Source organism: Alosa sapidissima, chromosome 1 (assembly GCF_018492685.1).
Source record: "Alosa sapidissima isolate fAloSap1 chromosome 1, fAloSap1.pri, whole genome shotgun sequence".
NCBI classification, from domain to species: Eukaryota; Metazoa; Chordata; class Actinopteri; order Clupeiformes; family Clupeidae; genus Alosa; species Alosa sapidissima.
This window is the reverse complement of record NC_055957.1, coordinates 6,848,441-6,865,337: the sequence shown is the minus strand read 5'-3', so window position 1 is coordinate 6,865,337 and position 16,897 is coordinate 6,848,441. Positions and strand designations below refer to the sequence as shown.

Sequence of the window (16,897 nt, the reverse complement as noted above, 5' to 3'; positions counted from 1 at the left end):
TTTGTTTTTAGACCATTTCAAACAAATCATTAGTCTAACGTGACGGCATCACCTTTGATGGACATTTATTTCCTTTCGTCTATATTTGACGATGAGGGATTAACATGAATGTCTATCTGACGGACCCCCACGTCGGAAAACAACGCAGAAGGTACACCTTTCTCGTTGGAATTTGACGCCAAGGACCCTTGACCATGCGTCAGACTTTTGACGAGTAGGGAGTGAGACTGGGTTGGATTTTTTTTATTAGAATAGGCCTATAGATATTAAGATAATAAATCATTATGCAAGTACTTTCACTTTTAATACTTAAAGTACATTTAAAATCAGGTACTTTTTACTTTTACTTAAGTAGGGTTGGCATTGTGGTACTTTTAATTTTACTAAAGTAAATATTTCTCTGCTTATTTGTACTTTTACTTAAGTACTGAGTTTCAGTACTTCCTCCACCACTGCCGCCTACACTGAAAACTGATTGGTTGATTTAGCGAAACAGGCCAATCGGGAGGCTCTCTGTCTTTGTCACGGACTGAGCCGTGACGTGCTCACGCAGCGTGCAGCCAGCCAAACGCCGGCGCTAACATTCAAACTGTCCTGCCGCTGTTCTCCGTGTAATATCACTGTCATTACCGTTTGCTCTGTTGTATTCCTGGTTCTCTATTCACAATGTCATTTACCACCGTTCACCATAAATGCCAGCTAGCATGCGTTGTTGTTTAAGGTGCAGGGAAAGGCCTACCGGCATTCTTAAGTAGCAAATGTTTGTGCATGACTCCATTCACATTACTCAAACTATATACATTGTCATTTCCATCTCCCATCTGTATCAATGTCTTCTGGTAGCAAGTAATGAAAATACCCACACTGGCTGTCAAACTTCTCATTTATTTAGTTAAACCTTCGTAATTACAACTCTGTACACAGTTAACTCACCACCATCCCGAACTCCGTTTCAACTTCCTGGTTTAACGTGGGGAAGCCGAGGGAATGTTCCACTAGGTTGAAATAGAGGGGTTTCGCGGGTGATTGGTGGTGGGAACCATTATTGCAGGGGTGTTTTTGTGTTTATCACTAATATGGGTTTTTCTCTTTACAAATGTGATTTTGGTGGGGGAAACATTTTGTATGTATTTCTATATTTGCTGTTTGCTTGTTTGGTTTATTATTTGGTTAATTGATTTTTGTTAGCAATGGGGCAATCTAGTGGGAGGGGCTACAGCTAGCCTAAGGCTGTATTAGGCCCCATGGCCTCAGTTGCAGTGGGTCTGTGCAGAGAGAGAGAACTGTAAATGAGAATTGTGGACTGGTTAAGTGTGCAGGGTCTTTTGAGACATAGCCTGGCAACTTGATGCCTATTTATTTTCTTTTTGAACAGTTTTTGTTTTGCATTTTTGCTCATCTTGACACTGAATATTTGCACGTATTAGAAAAAATATTTTTGAAAAAATAAAAAAAAAATAAACAAAAGACCTTTTTTGGAAACTTGCATCTTCCCTGACTCCGCCATCGGTTATCCTGCCAGTAGTTATTATCATGAACTATCTGTCAAAATAAGCCCCGCCCCCTGAAACGTCATAAATCACGTCATAACCACGCCTCCTTTTTATGCAAATTAGCCACGTGGTTGTCGCCACGTGTTGTTTGTTATTGTTATTGTTTTGTGAGTCATGTGACAGTCATGTGACTGGTGTCAAACCCCTGGGCGGCCATATTGGATGTAAAGTCATGTGACAGTCATGTGTCTGGTGTCAAACAATGCCACGCCCCCTTGGCATCCATATTGGATGTAGTGTCATGTGACAGTCATGTGCCTGATGTCAAACCCCTGGGCGGCCATATTGGCCCCCAAACCCCCATGTGTGTTTTGTGGATAATGGGGGATCAGATAAACTTTGTAAGAGTTGTATATGTTTAGTGGTAAATGGGGCTAAATACAAAGTGTGCTGCTAGGATGGACGAGTGGTTAAGGCGTTGGACTTAAGAACCAATGGATGTTTGTATCCTCGTGGGTTCGACCCCCACTCCTAGCAACTATATTAATGGCTGAGAGTAGAATGAAGTTTACTTTTATTTTTTGATGAGTCCTAGAGATGTTGAGAGATATGGACTAAAAAATATTTTTTTTAAATAAAAAGTTTAAATTGGTTACCATATTACTAGGCGCTTTGGTTAAAAAGGTGTCAGCCAAATCCCATATACTGTAATTTTTATAACTAGAATCATGGGGTCGTGTGTGTGTGTGTGTGTGTGTGTGTGTGTGTGTGACCAAATGGGTCTATGTCTGGAGGAGGGGTTGGGTCTATGCCCGGAGGAGGTGTTGGGCCCGGGCATGTCTCTGAGTTTATTGTTTGAAGTCCCCTTCATGTGTCTTATCAAACAGTTGGCTCGGCTCAGGCGTGCTGTTTAACTGACTACAATCACAATGGTTAATTATGTATGTATGTATTGGGGGTCTATGATTCCCCCACACTTTGTAGAGGAGGTGTTGGGTCCGGACATGTCTCTGAGTTTATTGTTTGAAGACCCTTTCATGTATGCACCATATAGAGGGCTAGACGCTGTCGTCCTGTTTAACTGATTACATACACAGATGTATCTGTGAGAACTGTATATGGCTAGTGACAACTGTATGCATGCACGTAGAGTCATTATAATGATGTGTTTTGGTTGTGCTAGGTAGCCATGTGTCTGCCCTGATGTTGCTAACTACTCTGCATAGGGGGATGTAAGCAGTTAGTGTATGGGGGGTTAGGATCAAACAATTAAACGGGTGATGGCCGGAACCGGAGACTTGCTGTCTGATGTTGCTAACTACTATTCATATGGGGATGTAAGCAGTTAGTGTATGGGGCTTAGGATCAAACAATTAAACGGTGATGCTGGTTAGAACCGGAGACATGGTGTCTGATATTGCCAACTACTATGCATATCAGGATGTAAGTAGTTAGTGTATTGGACAGAGGATCAAACAATTAAAAACGTATTGGCAGGGGGTGGCGACTGTCTGGATCTGCATTTGTAATAAGGCCTATGGCATACAGTAGGCGGGGTGATGAGGGTCGTGGTCAATGTTCCGTTGACCAATTGAAGGCCTGGGGGCCAAACCTACAAACTAATGTAATGACATATTACCGGCCTACATTTTGAATGGTCAGCCCCTAAGGTTTAAAAATCCCTGTTAGAACATTCTGCCAGGTATTCATCAGTCTTCATCATTGACTTGTCTGTAGTCAGAAGATAGCTGTGCAGCATGGACCTCAGTACATGTGAGTATGTATTTGCATTAAGATCTATTTACCCTTACTGTCAATGGTTGTCTATAACATACATGAAATACTTTAATTGCCATTAACGCATTTTTGTTTTTTTGTTTTTGTTTTTAACAGTTTGTCAATCCTTGGTGGTTCATTGAATACAACTGGTGATCCTATAGCATCTAATGTTAGACCCGGATATCTAAGCCTACTTTGTAAGACCCCCCCAAGCTAAATATTACCTTGTGTGGAGATTTGTATTTGTTTATTCCTGTTTCCTATTCTTTTTATTAGTAGGCTATTTGTTAATAGTGTATTCTGATTGTTTCTACATTTTCAGTGCATGGTGATATACTTGACAAGGCAGAGGGTGATTGTGCTTCTGAAGGTATGGTTTCCCTGGAATTTACTGCTTGATATCGTGTCTTAATCTAAAAGTGTTTCTTTTTTATATTTACACATTCAATATCCATCCTATTTCATAGCCACGAGACCGGTTCTACCTGATGATAATCAGGTCATCAGAGACTCCGACACAACAGAGTCCATTCTGCCTGGCGAACACGAATTGGATATACCGATCGGGGTGTCTGAAGTGGAGGACACATCGAGTAGGCCTACCCCCACGGGGTCTACAGCCGCTACAGCGGGGGTATCATCCGACGTCCGTATCTATCACAAAGCAACTGAGAAGCGTCGTCATTGCGATGTTGAAGAAGATCTAAACGAAACTGAGGGGTCTGCTAAGCGGTTATATGTGGGTGTTCAAGAAACGATTGGTAAGATGAAATTCACCAATATCTGTTTATGATCAAATAAAACATGGGCTAGGCGCTCCCATAGTAGGCTAATGTGTTCGCTATCATTTACAGATCTGACTACAACGGATGACGCTATAGGCCTTGGAGACGCATCTATCAACAACGGGGTTGCTTATTCAAAGGACTATCGACCTATTGTCAAGACTCAATCAGAGGATATCAACCGCGCGGATTTATGGACTGATACACAACTTGAAACATGGGATATTAATGGAACGGATTTTGATGACATATCTGACTGGGATATACTAAACGCTGTGGAGGCCAACGAATACTGTGAAGTTCATAAAAGGTCAGTTTTAACGGTTGTTGATATACCCTGCCCATGCAGTGACTGATGAGGCTAAAGAGGCCTACATCGAGGACTATTATGAGAAGGAGGGGATTAGGCTGGATCCTGATAAGATCTGTTTGAACCCAGCCGTAAGGCAAATAAACAAGTTGTTGCTCAACAGCCTCTGGGGTCGCTTCTCTATGAGAGAGAATTTGCCCACCACCGAAATGGTGAAAGACCCCGAGCAGTTTGCCCGATACATTTTTGGTTGTGAATATGATGTCACACACTTTTCATTTGTGTCTGATGATGTGGCCTTAGTCCAATGGCGTCATGTTGAGGGGAGTTGTGTACAGACCTCAGACATAAATGTGTTTGTGGGTGCATTCACCACCGCTCATGCTCGCCCTATTTAGGCCCTATTTAGGGGATCTCACAAATGAGCTGGATGATGGTGACTACATCACAGAATTCTGTTCAGCCGGACCGAAGACTTATGGCTATCGCACAGCCCGGGGTAAAACCTGTATGAAGGCGAAAGGCGTCACGCTTAATGCAGAGAATTCAAAACTGATCAGATTGGACACCCTCATTGGCCTTGTTGATCATTATGTGACTGACAGAGATAGTACACGACACATACGGGCTCGAACTGATAATATTGTGCGTAACAAGAAACATCTCATTCTAAAAAACAAAACTGGTGAGAAGAGGTTCAGGGTTGTTTACAACAAGAGGGTGCTACTACCCGACTACACAACTAGGCCATACGGATACTAAGGGGTATATGTCTATCATGGATAAATATAACACTGGCTTAAAAGAGGCCCCTGTATACGATTTCAGACTACAGCATCCATTTTCTTGTGTGATAAGCGGGCCTTCTAATTCTGGCAAGACATTTTTTGTAAAACAGTTGATAGCCAATATCGACACCCTTATTAGTGATGCAATTGAAAATATAGTGTATATTTATGATTGTTGGCAACCACTTTATGACGAATTGTTAAAGCTGAGAGATGTCAAATTTATTCAAGGAATACCTAACGCTCTAGATGATGATGAGTTATTACCCATATCAAAAACTAACCTGCTAATTATTGATGATGTGATGAAAGATGCCAGCAATAATACAGAAATAGAGAAGGTGTTCACACAGTATGTACATCATCGTAATCTTAGTGCCATTTACATGGTTCAGAATCTGTTCTTTCAGGGGAAATCTAGCAGAACAATCAGTTTGAACACTAATTATCTAATTGTTTTCAAAAACCCTAGAGATAACAACCAAATCAGTGTATTAGCGAGACAGATGTACCCCGGTAACACAAAATTCTTTCTTGAATCTTTTAAAAATGCCACTGAGAAACCCTACGGATATTTGTTGATTGACTATAAACCAAAAACCCCAGATTTGTACCGCCTCAGAACAGATTTGCTTTTGGAGCATCAGGCTGTCTATGTGCCGAAGAAAACAAACTGAGACACCGATATGTCTGAGAGAATCGGTAGAAATTTGCCTCTTTTGAGGCGTTTACTTAAAGCTAAACCGCCCCAGAGACGTGTCATTTTACATTCTGCGTCAGATGAGTTAATCTTAGCTCTCTGCGAGGTGACACTGAATATTCTTCGTGGTACTATACCCTTAACAGCTATACAATATAAAAAACTACGTAAAAATAAGATTTTGATAAAGTTACTGGCTGACAAGAAAATTGGCCTACGCACAAAGAGACGCACTATTAACCAGAAAGGTGGATTTCTCCTGCCCCTCTTGAGTGTTGCTCTGCCGTTCATAACCAGTCTGTTTACATCAAGACAGAGTTAGAAGTAATGGAGTACGCTGAGAAAATGTATCTGGTACCACAAAGACAATTGGACCGTTTAAAAAATGATGTCGTAACTACCCCACTGCGCCAGTCTGTTGAAAACGAGTTGGAAGTAGCTATGAAAAATGTTTTGAGTAAAACACACCTGACCCCTCATGAGAAGGCCCTGCATTATACGTCATTATTACAGAGATATTTGGCCCTGGTTAAACAGGGGGACCTTGAGACGAACACACTGACACTGAGTTTACCACTGCAGTCATCATCCGATGATGTGTCACAGAGTTTAGCAGTACAGGCTGCGCCCCCCACTTTTGAGAACAATCAGGTAGCCTCTGAGGTTTTAAAAAATATACCCCTGAGAAGCAAAAGGAATGCCGAGTATATATTAGCAAAGATGTACAACTCTCAAGGCATAGCATCGTGGGACGATTCGGGGTCTTTTGTTTTTAACGGCACAACCATTCCAGGTACGCATGTGTTTGATCTGGTAAAAAGTATCACCGGGCCACAAGCTGTGAGCCATCGCAGGCGACCTCAAGGATGGCATGAATTTCTGAGGGCTATTGCTATGCTAAACATCCCTCTTTCTACAATACCAAATAGACTAGTTAAAGATTCAATCACAGCACTGAAAAGAAATAGTACACCTACTCATACACCAGTTAGAGCGGTATCAGAATCCCCTGGTTTTTCAACACCTCAATTAGATGCAACAGCATGGCTTGAATTTTAGAAAATCTTGTAATGATTACTATGCATTGCTTATGCCTAATGTTCACAGATGTTGTAATATTTTGTAAATTGTAATTTTTCTGCTTTGTTTTTCTTATGTTTATAATGTTTTATAAGGTTGTATGACTTTTGATACATGTATGACTTATAATGTGTGTATTTCTATCCTTTTGTTTTTCAATAAAAACACCCAACTCTGAAATGTCATTTGACATGTTTATTTATTATGAAGCCTTTTCAACACTTTTTTAGATACTTATCATTGATCTGTGCATGCTGCACACATGTGAATATATTACACATGCATTTACAACCTTGTAATTTTTTCACAATTAATGACACCATATTATCATTTCTATTTAAATTTTCAGAATATTTAAGCATCACATCTTCATAGCCTAACCCTCTCAACATATGATACAGAAAGAAAACACAATGTTGACCACATGTGATAGACGTAAAGTCTTGCACCTGCTGGTTTGAATATAGCAGACGTTTACCCATGTTTTTCAGAAATGTGTATATGCTTGGAGGAAATATATCACTGTCTGGACGGTTCCCGAAGCTGTCGAAGAAACACACATCACCTTCTTCAGTTATGTACGTAGCTAACCAGTGTTCACCAGGTTGGTCTGAATTATGTGTATTAATTATCACAGAGGCTGGTAAATGATACACGGGTGTTTTAGGTAGTTGATCACAAGCCAATACCCCTAGAAAATGTGTATTTTTGGATATATTATCCATAATAGTCGATAATTCAACAGTATTCATGATCTTTCAGTAGTAGTCCATCAAAATCTGTCTTCGATTAGACACCTCAATTATACTGTCAAATACCGCATACACAATCAAATTTATTGTATTCGGCAACGGTTGTCTGAACCGCACTTCCAAACGGATATTGCCTGACTTTATTAATGACAGATGCTGGCCACACTCCTCGTCAGGCGTTAAATTAAAAGCAAAAATACTGTAACCGGACAAGTAATCCTGACGATTTATGACCAGTGCTTTGTTTTTCAGATGTCTTCCTGTGGATAACACCAATTGGTAAAACTCCCGTACGGCAGACGCTTCATTAAATTTCGGCTGTAGCGGCTTAGACGGGTATTGTTGTCCATCTACATAAACGGCTAGGAATTCCAGATCATAATGTTTAAACGCATAAGGATTTTTTGTGTATGAACCAGTATGGGCATCATTATCGACCATTGCTAATATGATGGATTTTGGTAACGCCCCCAGAAATAGGTTTTCCTGATTAGCCACCCGCGTACCAGCGGGTATTGAGAAATTTTTTAGACATACTCTATCAATAGGGTATTTAGCAGTGGTGGACTGCAATGCTTGCGCATGACCCAGTCTCACAGCCGGAGATACAGAAACTTTCTTCACAAAAAGACTTGCTGAAAGAATGTTGATTTTGTATGCTACAGCATCACTGCGCATTAAACAGAATTCATCCTTCGCTCTAGTTAGTCTTATTTTGATATCAATTCCGTTTAACATCAATTTTTCTTGAAAAAATATGTCGCTGTGGATTGGAGCTAACAATTCTACAACATTACTCGATTCAGAAAATGCAGCTCTCTTTGTGAGACCTTCGTTGGCCCCTCCAGGATCCCCGACATCCATATGGCCTGCTGTATCTTTGTAAAACAGCCCCGCAGAGAAAATGGTCTCCAGGGCCTCACGGTCATAATTCAATAGACAATCTATAATACAGCGGTATGGATAGGTGTTTGAGCTCTGCGATATGAGCCGATCCCCCAGTGTTATGTCGACCTGAGAGAAGATTGAGCCGCCAGGGTAGTTTATCAAACCCACAGGCGCCCCCGCTGGTAGGTCCGCCCCGTTGGGTAAGGTGATTTTTAACCTTGTATACAATAGCGAATTATTCAAATCAATATAGTCTTGACCATTTCCCGCGACAAAAAACTCCAGGGGTCCTGTGTCTGACAGAGCTGATATGGGAGGTATCTCAACATAGGTGTTTTTCTCTATAGCCGTTTGAGTCATAGGCACTGTAAAAAGATCCAACTCAGATTTGACACACTCCGCCGACATGCCGTGTATCAGAGCCATGGTTAGAATATGGATTTACGCCTCTTTTTAGCAGGTCTACTCCCCCGGTGTTTACTCTGAGCCTTCCTTTTCGACACTGATCTTTTCTTAGCCTTTACATTGTTTTTCTTTGTGTATCTTCCTCTTCTCACACCTGGCGGTCGTTTCATGTGTCTACGTTGCATTACTAACACCCCCGACCCCTCTTGACTGTTGTGGGCTTGCATGACGTTGCTCACCACATCACTGACGATATTTTTAGCTGCCGCTTTTAAATGCGGTTTAGCGATTCCAATACCCCTACGCAATAGAGGCATAGCCATTCTGTACAGACCTTTTAGGAGCGATCCCAAGCCGAATCCACCATACATGACAGGGCCCCCAGCGAACCCGTCAATATGGCCACCCGCCTGGTTTTGATAATATGTAACATAACGATGTGGGTCCGCGTAGGGATTAAATTCTTTCATTTTTAAATTCTTGGAAGTTGTTTTACCGGTCTGAAATGGAGTTTTGTAATCACTTTGCCGTACTTGAATGACACGTTGTGGTTTTGATCACTTTTCACCTCTATGGTAATGTCGTCAATGTGTGATTTAGACACACGTGCGTAGTGTGGTTTGTCGTAGCCGATTGTGACTATATTTTTGGTCTCCCCCGTTATTTCTACACATCGCAGGAGTGGTACATAATAGTCACCTACAACTTGGTGGTCTATAATGTCTGTATAGACAAATAATGTATATTCCCCGCCATACAAATCAGCAATGTGGGGGGCGTATCTACCGACGCTCCCGGGGGGTACCGCGAATGGAATCATGTCTTCAAAACCTAGAATCCTGGCTAGCTTCCCTCGGAATGTTAGCGAAACATCACTTTCGGATGATGTCACACGGACTTTGTGAAGTAGTTCATCATAGGTAAACTGTATATGAGACCCGACACTATTGATTTCTGCTATGATATCAGCAATGCTATTGTAGAAAGCTTCACGAAGTTCACCAACAATAAGGATGTTAGTAGCTGTATCGGTAATTGTGAATTTTGAATGTTTTTTGTGAAATGGAACCCATGTTTTGGGGTACATGAACTCAATTAAAGCGACCTCCCAAGCCCCCCTTAGTGTTAGTGTTTTTGCCAGTTTAGTTCTGTAGCTGGATATTCTATTGTCAGGATAAATATCGCGGCACGCATTGCTTGGTAAAGTCACATAAAACCCTTCGTCCTCCATGATGTCGCCGGTGTGAATAAGGATATGTATGTTGTGTTGTGATTTAAGACATTTTTTAAGCATCAACCACATCTTTTGCGGGGACCCACGAGTTAAATTTTGATGGCCAACCTAACCATTTTACCAATACCATATGCGTCCTACCTACTCTTTTGCTTTCCAAAATCTTTTCCACTTTGAAGGCCTTATCCCTGTTTATGAGGATTTTCTGCAACTCCTCTTCATAAAAGGTACCTTCTAACATGTCTCCATCATAGTCTTTCAACCTGTAAACAGGAGGGTTTCGATGTACACACTCTGCTATGGTGAAAAACTCACGTGTGTAGTTTTCCTCATACCCCTTTGTGAATGCACCTCTGACCTTAGATACTCTAACAAGCTCTCCTATTTTGTATTTGAACACAGATTTTTTGGCAGCTCCCGTCTTTACACCATACAGGTTTTTAAAGACCACATTTTCATTTTCTTTTGTCACATCCACAGGTCTCATTTTGATACTACGATGGTAACTGTTATTATAAGATGATACCATATCAGGTAAGACGTCACAGTAGCGTTTAGAGTTGGCGGCTGTTAGATAACGCCACATTCTTGATTTAATAGTTCTGTTGAATCGCTCCACGACACTAGCTTTTAATTCACTCCCAGTGGCGAAATGATGAATGTTGTTTTTATTCACGATCCTCTGGAAATGCTGGTTAAAAAATTCTTTCCCACGGTCAGTTTGCAACTTCTGGGGTATACGACCCTCTTCTATGATTGATTCAAAAGCAGAGGCAACCGCCATCCCTGATTTGTTTTTTTAAATACGCACCCATGCATATTTGCTAAAGACATCTATACACGTCAGCATATATTTAGCATGGTCATTCTCCCTGGAGTATATGGACATGTCAACCAGATCCGCTTGAAATTGCCTGTTGATACCATACACAATCACCCTATTCCTTTTGTAGTTGACACGCATAGGTTTATGAAGCGTGTACGCATCCTCCCCTGATAACCATTCAGCAACATCCTTATCGGACAGATGTACCCCTGTTTTTTTAAAGGCAGCTTCTTTTAATCTAGTTATACCCCCATATGAACCCTCACTTGAAGGTGTGTAGTAGATTGTATTTAGAACCTCCTCCATGACTCCCTCCATACAACTAATGACAGACCATGATGTGCATTCACAATCTTTTATTTGACAAGCAGGCTTACATATCCATCATGGGTAGAGAATCAAGGTAGTTTAAAAATTTAACACACACATCAAAGTCCTTAGCAACCAGAAATTCCACTAGGCTATTCACAACCTCATAGACATCCACAGACTCATTCTTACTTTGTTTGATGACACATACATCAGTTACATATGTACAAAGAGCTATGATATGCCTATCTTGAAAAACCCTTGCCGAATCATACACATGTTCTCTAAAATTTCATGCACTGTTACATGATACGCCTTGTTAACGGAGGATCCCATATTCAGTAGATCGGACCATTCTTCAGACAATGATCTAGCAAGCGTCATTTGATTTTTTAAGGCTTTAAAATGATGGTAAGGTACAGCAATATCAGTTGCATAACATGTAGATTCGTCTGCTATGACATTACACAGTAAGGCTGTTAGCTCATATTTCACACGCTCTTTTGGTGGGCCTGAACCACAGCACCAATTCCCCATTACCGTTAATTGTCCCAATATGTCAGAGTTTCAAGAATAATGTTTGTATCACAATCCTGTATGTGATTTTCCTTGAAAGTGTGTAAATACCCACAGATGTATGGTTCCCCTGTTAATTCGTAGACGATAGCTTCTACAGACCCCCAAATTTTTTGGGGATGGGTCTGATAGCCGTAATGTCCCAATAGATGATTCACGCTTTGCAGTAGAGGTCTTTTGTATAGCCGATGTTTTATATCCTCAACATTTGTTTGGAAGTAGTACGCATCTGGTTCAAAGAGGCAAGAATGTTGAATCTGGCTGGGGTGGTTTACTTGACATCCAAAACAGTCCCCCTGTAACTTCTGCGTGATGATGTGTTGCAGTGTAATACACACACAGGCCTTGATAAGTCCAAGAGGTAGCTCTGCCAAACAACCAACAAGGTCTTCACCAGTAGCTTTAGAAGTCCCGGTTCCATCTGCTGATGATACAGGGTTTAATGACACACCAATCTCTAAGTCTTCTGAACAATCTATCATGCCCACCCCACCGCAGGTATTTTGAAAGTATACACACGCATCAGACATCTTAACATCTGTTGAAGGCATCACGACAGTTCTGAACGTCTCGATGATCCGGCTGGTTTGATCGTATACAACCACTAACCATTCAAGGGGTGTAGTCTGGAGGGTGGCGACTTCTCCGCTACCCAATCATGTGTGACCTCTCCTTTATCTTCAGAGTCGTTTTTGTTACCGGTAGGAGGTACACCCGCAGGGGCGTCATCATCCACAAGATGGCATTCTCTAACATCCTCTTTATCATCCGTCAAAGTTAGCATCGCAAATCTCTCACACAAGTAATCCATGTCATAATGTATCATTTCTTGTTCAATTACTGATTCCTCTTGATAAAACATACTTCTTGAACTTTGATCCACACCATCAGGCCAAACATGCGCTTCAGTCATTTCAACTTCATCCACATATAGAGACATTGTATGATCTTCACAACAGCTCTGAGAGTAAAGGAACCCTTCGTATGAAAACCTCTTTTTAAGCTTCATGAACGAGGGGGCGCTGATTCCGGAGCGGCTTCTTCACAATGGTTGGCCAGTTCCAGATCATCTTGGCACGTCTGGAAGAGACATGCCTTGACGCCCTGGTATCTTTCCAAACCAGCACTCCATTTGAACAATCTATCAACCTTTTTGAAAACATCACTTAGAACATGCCGGTCTTTCCAAAGATACTCCACTTTAGGTGTATATGCGAATTCATTCAAATCTTTTTCATTATAATATGTAGGTCTTCTGTATGCACTGCTAGACAGGCGAATGAAATCCTGTGGACAGTTAGCATACATGTGGTAAGACTTGACATAGGCTGGACTATTCCATGATGCTGTGTAGCGACTGTCCATAGCAGGCTGTACAATATCCTTCCAAGAGTCCCTAAACATCACCCAATCTGCATCACAAAATGAAATGTGCGCCATGTCGTCTGAAAACGCCAAATCCGGAGATGTCAATGCGTATAGCTTCACACTGCGATCTTCCTTGTCAAAAACATAGCCTCCGATGCGCCCATCGTTCAACAACCATTGGTATTCCACGCCATCATTAGGTTTACTCAGAAAATTAACAAAAGTTTCAGGTCTCCTCCTTTGCGGTGCATAAGTCATTTCAGGATTCGATAGCTTAGCGCTAACAGGGGTGAGTGTAATCCGTCTCTTTGATTTTGCCGATTCAATCATGTCAGCCATGGTATGTTCTGTTCAAAATCACTGCTAACAATGATAGCTATACATCACCCACAGCTTTTATAATCTCAATCCTAGAGACACGCCGGGGCAAAACACACCCACTACAAAAGGGTTTATAGATAACCAGGCGTCTGCATACAGACGTCACTACTCATAAACAGGTCTTTTACAATGTTATCAGCACTAGTGTACGTAGGTAGTAGGCAGACCCCCGACATGAAAGGGGTCTCAAACAACACACTCAGAGACATGCCCGGACAAAACACCACCCCTACAAAGTAGGATGCATTGCATACCATTGAAGCCCTGCAGCCGAAATAGCTCAGTTGGGAGAGCGTTAGATTGAAAATCTAAAGATCCCTGGTTCGAATCCGGGTTCCGGCAACTCCATTTTCTTTTTTTTTTGTATTTAGCCCCATTTACCACTAAACATATACAACTCTTACAAAGTTTATCTGATCCCCCATTATCCACAAAACACACATGGGGGTTTGGGGGCCAATATGGCCGCCCAGGGGTTTGACATCAGGCACATGACTGTCACATGACACTACATCCAATATGGATGCCAAGGGGGCGTGGCATTGTTTGACAACAGACACATGACTGTCACATGACTTTACATCCAATATGGCCGCCCAGGGGTTTGACACCAGTCACATGACTGTCACATGACTCACAAAACAATAACAATAACAAACAACACGTGGCGACAACCACGTGGCTAATTTGCATAAAAAGGAGGCGTGGTTATGACGTGATTTATGACGTTTCACGGGGCGTGGCTTATTTTGACAGATAGTTCATGATAATAACTACTCCTGCCACAGTCTTGGATGCGCTCAGGCACACACGCACCACCCCTCTCTCTCTCTCCCGTTGTGTGCGCGCTACACTCAAATGCAAACACGCTCTTGCATGCACGTTCTTGATCGCTCACTCTAGATTCCGGGAGATTTTATCTAATTTGCGGGCGTCAGGCAGCTGCTATCAATATACGGGAGACTCCCAGAACTTCCGGGAGACTTGGGATGTCTGGATTGAGCAGTGCCAAGGGATAGTTCCCAGACCCTACATCTTGATGTGGGTATGGCTCGTCAGGCCAGGCCTCAATGGGTCTAGATAGAAATCCCATTGGCCATCTCTGGACAGAGCTGAAGCATGCAGTTTGTGGGAGGCATCCTGCAAAATTGAGGAGACAGAAGCAGTTTGGTTAGGAAGAGTCGGCAAAACTGTTGACAGATGCAGAAGACTCAATCAGAGCTACAGAAATTGTTTGTTAGAAGTGGTTGCCTCCCAAGGTTGTGCACTATATTACTAGGTGAAGGCTACCATCATTTTGTCAATACAATTTTCTATTGAGTTTTGTCAGTTCCAAATTATTGCAGAGAAAAATGGAGGGTTATTCTTTTTAAATGGAAGGGTACCAACAATTTCAACCATGACTGCATGTGCACAGAGACAAGCATATTATAATACACACTCACACATACAGACACACATTCACACATACTCACATATACAGACACACACTCACATATACAGACATACACTCACATATACAGACACACACTCACACATACTAACACACACTCACATATACAGACACACACACACACACTCACACATACTAACACACACTCACATATACAGAACCACATTCACATATACAGACACACACACACACACTCACACATACTAACACACACTCACATATACAGACACACACTCATATATACAGACACACACTCACACATACAGACACACACTCACACATACAGACACACACTCACACATACTAACACACACTTACGTACACAGACACACACTCACACATACTAACACACACTCACATATACAGACACACTCACATATACAGACACACACTCACATATACAGACACACACTCACATATACAGACATACACTCACATATACAGACACACACTCACATACTAACACACACTCACATATACAGACACACACACACACTCACACATACTAACACACACTCACATATACAGGCACACACTCACATATACAGACACACACTCACACATACAGACACACACTCACACATACTAACACACACTCACATATACAGACACACACTCACACATACAGACACACACTCACACATACAGACACACACTCACACATACTAACACACACTCACATATACAGACACACACTCACACATACTAACACACACTCAGATATACAGACACACACTCACATATACAGACACACACTCACACATACTAACAGACACTCATATATGCACACACATTCATGCACACCAACACACCCCATGCAGTGACTGGTGCTTAAGCCGCTGTGCCCTGGGGATGGCCTGCCTACCTATTATCACTGAGGAATAACGTGTGAGCGCATTAACCAGCAGACACCCCCCACCCCCCAACCCGGAGCCTTCTGGAACAGCGCTCAGTCAGGGCGGGGCAGGAGCGAGAGTAACGTCCCCACTCGCACTCCATTTCTCACTCTCACTGCCCTCCCCCCCTCCCCACATCACGGATCAGGCTAATCAAGTCCTAATGCTTGAACCTTCCGTCTGTATTTATGAGCACTCTCTTCTTTATCTCCCCCCTCTCCCACTCTTTCTTTCTCACTCACTCCATCTTTCTGTCTTACTGTCTAAAGCACTCACCACAGTCTCTTCTCCCTCTCTCTCTCTCTCCCTCCCTCTCTGTCTCTCTCCTATTATCTCTCTCTCTATCTGTCCATTCATTAAGTCATAGTTACACACACACAGACAGCCCTGTGCTTATTCTCTGTCTAATAGTCCTGCTGTGTCCTGTCTCATATATGTGGCCCTGCTGTGTCCTGTCTCATATATGTGGCCCCAGGCCCGTCGCTAGAAGGGGGAAAACAGGGAAAATATAAAACCTCGCAGTCATAATGAAGCGGAGTTATGCGTCTGGAAGCCAGAAAAGAAAGAAGAGAAAGGAAGAGGATGACAAGAAAAAACAAGATAGTGGTAAGTGATAAATTACACTGGATAAAATAGCTCTACTTGTCTTGTACAAATGGTGTAATGTCGCAGCAGGAAGGCTAGCCTAGCAAAAAATGTTTATGTTAACTAACTGCCTGACGGCCCATGCTGCTTGTAACAAACTAGAACAGTTAGCGCAACTTTTTTTTCGAACGGACGGAATATGGTTACATACTGTAATATGTTTATTAACGGGATAAGGAAGATGCAGATCTGTTCCAGAATCACTGTTTATCGTATTTAATGACATAAC

General features: G+C 42.0%; 1 long non-coding RNA gene and 2 other non-coding genes across 4 annotated transcripts; all 3 read left to right on the top strand.

Annotated features, from left to right (window-relative positions):
- Positions 1-1,945: 1,945 nt before the first annotated feature.
- On the top strand, positions 1,946-2,030 carry trnal-uaa. The gene has a single exon. It is a non-coding gene; the product is annotated as a tRNA-Leu (tRNA).
- A 132-nt stretch (positions 2,031-2,162) lies between these two features.
- Positions 2,163-9,733, top strand: LOC121722601. Of its 2 annotated transcripts, XR_006034884.1 has the most exons (6): positions 2,163-3,266; positions 3,387-3,469; positions 3,595-3,642; positions 3,772-4,033; positions 4,127-4,367; positions 7,427-9,733. It is a non-coding gene; the product is annotated as an uncharacterized LOC121722601 (long non-coding RNA). The 2 variants fall into 2 exon arrangements; XR_006034883.1 differs by having other exon boundaries at positions 2,163-3,469.
- Positions 9,734-13,943: 4,210 nt separating this feature from the next.
- trnaf-gaa lies at positions 13,944-14,016 on the top strand. Its single transcript has one exon. It is a non-coding gene; the product is annotated as a tRNA-Phe (tRNA).
- Positions 14,017-16,897: the final 2,881 nt, after the last annotated feature.